This window comes from Rhagoletis pomonella, unplaced genomic scaffold, assembly GCF_013731165.1.
Source record: "Rhagoletis pomonella isolate Grant_MI unplaced genomic scaffold, Rhpom_1.0 Rhpom_scaffold_00001, whole genome shotgun sequence".
In the NCBI taxonomy this organism is placed as follows: domain Eukaryota; kingdom Metazoa; phylum Arthropoda; class Insecta; order Diptera; family Tephritidae; genus Rhagoletis; species Rhagoletis pomonella.
Window position 1 is genome coordinate 32,855,329 of NW_023458555.1, and position 4,780 is coordinate 32,860,108.

The 4,780-nt window shown below is 33.4% G+C and overlaps 1 protein-coding gene across 8 annotated transcripts in view; it reads right to left on the reverse strand.

Moving 5' to 3' along the window:
* Positions 1-4,780, reverse strand: part of LOC118742850 (laccase-3) — a 72,954-nt gene that overhangs the window by 25,599 nt on the left and 42,575 nt on the right. The gene's annotated exons all lie outside the window — the stretch shown is intronic.

Below are 4,780 nucleotides of genomic sequence, written 5' to 3' on the forward strand. Positions count from 1 at the left end.
CCCACTAAGGCCGCGGCGGCAGCGGCAGCTGCAGCGGCTGCGGCGGCTGCACGTTTCTTGCCTGAGCGCGAATTAGACTTTTGTGCCGTTAATGTTTGTTGTTGATGTTGCGATTGTGCACTCTGTTGCTGTTGATGTTGTTGTGGCTGATGGTGTTGTTGTTGTTGTTGCAAGGCTTGCATGCTACTCTCACCAGAGCGCGACCTGTTGCACGAGGGTGGGCGTATGTGCACGGCAGGGCGCGCACACGTTAGATTTTTTTTTTTTTTTTTAATTTTCGAGTGTATGGTGAATTGCCGTTATTTTGGTTGGTTGTGGAAGGTGAGTGAGAATACAGCCATTACATTGCGTGTGTAGTGAATTTTGTTGGGCATTATTTAAAAAAATTCAATTTGCATACGCATTTTTTTTTTGTAATATTTGAAGAGAAAAAGTAGAAAAAGCAAAGAAAAAATATTGACATACTTCAGTTTTCACTTTCAATAAGGCTTAATTGCATTTAAACTTTTGTTTGGTTGTGTATGTATGTGGTGGGGCGGATGCGTGCGGTGAGTTTGTTGCTTGTTGTTTTAATTGCATTATTTGAAAAGTTAAACATCAATAAATTTTTTAACTTACATATTGTAGGTATGTACATATGTATGTATGTCTGTAGGTATGCATGTATGGGAAATTGGGTAGTTGTTGTATGTAAGTATGTACAAAATCTTGCGGGAATTGAGGTGAACTCTGTTAATTATCCTAATTGTTTACAATCGAAAGTTGAATGAAAATGCAAGCGAAAATCGATTATAGTCTAAAACTGTTTCATGAATTTTCACAAAATAAAAAAAACTAAATCGAATACCACATATTATTATATGCAAGTTTTGTTTTGTATTAGTTTTATATACATATGTTTGTATGTATGTGTTAGTTAATTTGGTAAATAACAAGAGAAAAATTTAACTGAAGCTTGAAAACAAATAAATTTAAAGGGACATAAGAATTTTGGCAATAACAGTGGTTCAGCGCTAGTAAAGCGTGGCTTTGCTTAAGTATGTATAACTCGGTACCATTATATTTTCTAAGAAATTCATGCCTTTATACAGTTTTATATGTTGTCGCAAAACAAATGCCGAAGCAAATTTTGTGGCCGGTAGTACTTTAAAGTTAATTAAAATTTGCTTAAAAAATCTGTGAGTTTGAAAAAAGTGCACAATATTCACAAATTGCAATTTCTTGTATCCCCAACAATCATTATGCTCCGCATACAGCTATCAACAATCAACACGCCAGAGGCAAACATTTTTGCAGTCGATGCTTTTTCCACATTATCCTTTAGAGTGTCTGTCTTTTTTACTATGTATTAGATTGAGTAAAGAAGCATTGCGTATTTTTGCAACAGCTGGTGGCTATAGTCTAATTTTCACAGCACCAAACATCAGCAAAGACATCGATCGAGTTAAACCCATATTATACGAAACGAGGGTTCGCAGAAGCATTGAAAATCAATCAAAAAGATTGTTCACTTGCACCCAAAGAAGCAGCAAGCTCGCTATTTAGATTCCAAATGAATTAAAAAAAAAAAAAAATGAATACATAAGACGACATGTGTGGATATCCACGATCTACAGCTGGAGCTTGAAGAAAACGATCCTTTGTTGAAAATAACGATAACTGGTGACTGAGAAGAGGATTCGTTCGGAATAATGTGCGGCGCAAACACTCTGTTTTCCGACGTACTGGTTCGCTTCAAATAATTTCAAAAGCAGGACATCACCAAGAGAACTTTATGTTGAATTGGAAGAGCTTGGTGTTTTTTAAACTGCTACCAAGGAGTCGGAACAACCAATTCGGATGAGTGCCGTCGGCAATTGAACTTTTTGATTGAATTTTTCATCTAGAAATGTCCGGGTTGTAATCCATCACAACGTTTCGGGCGATTCGTCAAAATTTATTGGAGCTGGAATGAAGCCAGTAATACTCATCGGACTTCCATTTGTTATGCGCTGTTCAAAACTTATTGCGTAGAATAACGGTGTTGAATTCAGATGATATGTTGTGTTGTACCAATAAAGAAAAGTGCTCCTACGAACTAGGAATAATGAAGTTCACAGAAAGATGGAAAGTGATATTTGAGCTCATCATGCCTCTGATGATCTATGACGCAGAGGCTGAACGATGAGATCATCTGGCGGCCCTTAGAGTGTTCGACAAGAAGATTATATGGGAAATTTTCTGGGACTTTCAAAATTTGTTACGACGAGTACCGCAGACGATGGAACGATGAGCTTTACAACGACATCGGCATAGTGCGGCGAATTAAAAACCAGCGGCTGCGATGACTAGGCTATGTCGTACGAATGGTTGAAAATGTTCTAGCCCGGAAAATATTCGATGCGAAACTTGCTGTTGGCACAGAGTAGGACAGAGGACGCACCCTCAGCGTTGGAAAGATCAGGTGGCGAGGGACGAAGCTTAACTCGATGTCAGGGACCGTCGTAACGGGTATGATCTTCATTATAAGCCCCCCAATATAGCCGTTAAAATCGGATTTCTATTATTCCGATCAAATTTAACCGCTATTTTATGATTTTTACTTTTTTCGATTAAGAATAATCTTTATTTTGGGATTTGTGCTTTTTCGATAAAAAATAATCGTTTTTTTTATTTTTATTTTAATTTTAATTTTTATTTTTTAATCTTATTATAAACGTAACTTGAGATCTAATTTTTTAGATCAAAAGATATTTTATAGGGTTATAACGGTTAAAAATTATAAAACAATATATATATAAATCCAAACTAACGATTATTGTTGATCGAACAAATTTAAAATCACAAAATAAATATTAAATTTTACTCAAAAAATTTATTTCACATTTTAACGATTATTTTTTGATCGAAAGAGTAAAAATTAGAAAATAATAGTTTGCAATGATAAAAAGCAAAATCTTGAACTCGGCAAAAAAAACGATATGACTTTTTACTACACCCAATAGACAGTGACTCAAGCAAGTATTAACATATTGATTTTTTTTCAAATATTTAAAATTTTGTTAAGTTAATTTTTCTTGTTTTATTTTTCTATAAAGAAGTTGTCTTTAACCAAAACCATATAAATCAAAGTTTAAAAGTTTATACCAAATTTAGGAAAATTCAACAAATTTGCATTAAAATTTCGAACTATTTAATATGAATAGAAAAATTTTAGTTATGCAATTATACAGCCCATTAAATTTTAGTACAATAAAGTGCAAGATTCTGGATGCTAAAAAATTGCATTGATATACAATTTTTTTGGTGACGGCTTTTGGGGTTTTCTTTTATATAACCAGTGCAATTTATTAAAACTGCTTGTGATTTTTTTAAATTTTGTTCCTAATAGTATTGCGTATGTATTTTGTTCCTTAAGAAATAGTGTTTGTCACAATTGTCAGATTAAAATTGTATATGCTATAACACTGCATTCCTAAAAAATTCCAAATTTTTATAAAAATCGCTGAATTTACCTAAATTTTGTATAAAGTTTGAAGCTTTGATTTATATCCGTCGGATAAAAGATACTTAAACAATAATTTTATAGAAGAATAACAAACAAACAAAAATTGGCTTGAAAAACATTGTGAATATTAAAAAAAAAATAAGACGGTAACTTTTTTGAGACACTGTATGTATGAAACAAACCTATGTAAATGTACACAAGTGCAATGTTTATTTTTAATGAAGAAAGCACAAATTATTTCCGCCAGCTTCAAGTTTTCTTTTATATAAATTTTGCGTAGCAAAAATCGCATAACCAGTACTACGTTTCCGTACCAATTTCATAAGAAGTTCACTTAAAACGACTACTCTAAATCAGTAGTTTCAAGCAGAAGCTTTATTTCCGTTAAGATTTTTTTAACATTTCAATGAATCAATGTTTTTCAGAATATTCAGTCCCCAAATAGTAAACTATTCTTGTAAAACCATTTAAATGCGATTGTGTTGTAGTCCTCATATTTGGTATGCTAAAATCGATCTGAGTGAAGATAATTTTATGCTAGCATTTTTGTTGTAGCGCAATCAAAAGTTATGTTAAGTTTTCTTAGCTGATCCTTAAGGTCTCAAAAGACTACTTGCTGATCTTGGTGTGGAGCCGAGAAGAAATTAACAGAAATTTCCTTAAATTAGCGGCTTCTTTTTAAGCTGGTGGTTCCGCCTTATACTCCAAGGCTGCAGTACTTGTAATCGCATAAAATATTCCACATAAATTTTTAAGGATCCATAGTAAATCCATTGAGCTTTTAAAGCTTGCTTTTCGTGTTTTGCGCTTTTTTTTTGGTGGCTTTGTAAAGCATCGTTGAAGCCATACAAAATTTGATTTCGTTTGTTTAGTTCTTGCAGCGCTTTTAGTAACAACAATCATACACAAATTAAATAAAAAAAAGCCGTCGAATTCGATACTAAGCGCGAACAACAACAGCAGCAAAATAACTTAAATTTTTAAGAAGTAACAGTTAAAGCATATTAAAATAAAATAAACAAGCAACTTTTCATTTAATTATTTAATACCAAAAACACATTTCTTCTAATTGCATGCAGCGCTTAGATGTGAGTACAATTTAGGATTTTTGGGCAAACATGCAACACAGCTTTTGGGTGGTGGTGGAGTGCTTGGTTTATGAGTGTTTCGTGTGTTCTTCAATCATGAGCAACAAAAAAGCGGATACGTTTAAACAGAAACACAGCAACAAAACAAAAAATAAAGAAACACTTGTTCGTCCTTGTTTTCGATCACACTCACCTGCTCCTTCGC